Genomic DNA, 1,883 nt, shown 5'->3' with positions numbered 1-1,883 from the left:
CCTTCCTCTCGCTCCCTCTGACACGAGGAGAGACAGACTGTTTGGCACAAGGAGAAAAGAGCCGGGACAAAAGGATGAGTGACCGATGCAGCGCTGGGATGGCAGGAGTGGAAGAAGTACTCCGATGTTTTACTTAGGTAAAAGTAGCAATACAACAGTGTGGATAAATACAAGTGAATGCCCTGTATTGACATTTTTATTTGAGTAAAAGTACAAAAGTATTGGCATCAAAATATACTTACGGTGCCAAAGTAAAAAGTACTCAAATGTTTCAGAAATGTGTACGTTTTCGGAATTTATCTTGTAGATATGCTATTTTCGAATAGACAAAATATAAAATAGAGTTTATATGGTTAATGCATGTTTTGTAATAATCTAAATCTACAAATTACTAAAGTTTTCAAATAATGTAGTGGAGTAAAAAGTACAATATTTGCCTCTGAGAAGTAGGCCTACTAAAGTACAGTACTTGAGTAAATGTAGTTACATGCAGTTAGTTACTTTGCACCACTGTGGGCTGGCCAGCTGAGTTATTTGGTCAAAACCCAGTAAGATGGAAGGACAGGCCGTTGCTAGGCGATGCTGTGTAGGAGAGAGGGCACTCCGGCTGTGCTCAGTGAAAAGAACCAGGCTGTGTTTACTCACACAGATGCACCACTTTGGAAGCACTGCAATCACCACCAATTAGTATTATTAGCCGCTTTCAGCTCCAATCGCTGTATTTGAGCCATCCTTAGCTTCTCGACCTGTTGATGGTGATCTGAGAGAGTCACTGAGCGGTCGAGGGAGACCCTAAATCGTCAGCACTCAAGAATCAAGAGGGATTTATTTGTCACTCACAGGTACATGCAGCGAAATGTTAGTGGGACATGTTCCGCAGAGGCTCAGACTGTGCTAAATAGATAATAAAAAAGTGATACAATTGGATGTAATGAAGTTAACGAGGATCAAAGGAGGTCACGCACATCCATACACTTGAAGGAGACAAAGATCAAAGGAAAAATGAAAGTTCACACCGTTACTTTGATGTAATAACATTTTTAAAAAAAATGTGTGTAATGCCTGGTATTTTGAACTCTGGCCATGCGGGAAGGAATACTAAAGCCAAACATCTTATCCACTCTCCTAAAGGGGAACCCACCCTTGGTCAGGGGGAGATATTAGGCTTTTGGTCTTCAGGCAGAGTCTCTGAGACACTCTGCTACACTCACCCACCTTTGACCTCGCCCTTCTGGGAAACCCGAACCAGGTCACTGCGCCAATCCTGGTCTCCCGCATGGGAAGGGACTTTAGGCACAGGCTCTGAGCCACTCTGCTATATATATAACTAAGAAATAATGTTAAAGTACAGGTAGTACGGCAGGTATGATGAACCCCTTAAGACAGGTATGATATCAGCAGTGTCAAAATGTTCAAGAGCAGCAAGCATACATAATATCTTATATATCTAAAGCAGTCCAAGACTATTTCCCTCTGAGGCGGCATCCACAGCATTAAGATGATACATAGATATTATGCTTTTCTGGCTGAGGAACGAACACTGTAGTTGCTGAGAGAGCAAACCACAACCGTTCTCGTGCCAAGAACTTCCACGGCCCCAAAAAGAAAACGCCAACATTGCATTCATAGCTCAGAGAAACGGCTAGATATTTCCACCGTGGGTCATACGTTATCATCATGACCCGATGGCACATAGCGCAAACCCGCCACCACCTACTGTTAGGGCGGTTCCCTAACCCACGCACAGGACGTACCTCTGGGTTTTCACTGACCTGTTGTCGTGGCCTCCAACCCCTGTGGAAAAATATGACCGCGGTCCAAATTAAACACGGTGTCAAACCAGGGGTTGACCAATGATGTTAGCATACCGGCCGCTGTGTCCT

This window comes from Gymnoscopelus microlampas (assembly GCF_963454915.1).
Source record: "Gymnoscopelus microlampas genome assembly, chromosome: 18".
In the NCBI taxonomy this organism is placed as follows: Eukaryota; Metazoa; Chordata; class Actinopteri; order Myctophiformes; family Myctophidae; genus Gymnoscopelus; species Gymnoscopelus microlampas.
This window is presented reverse-complemented; position numbering follows the sequence as displayed.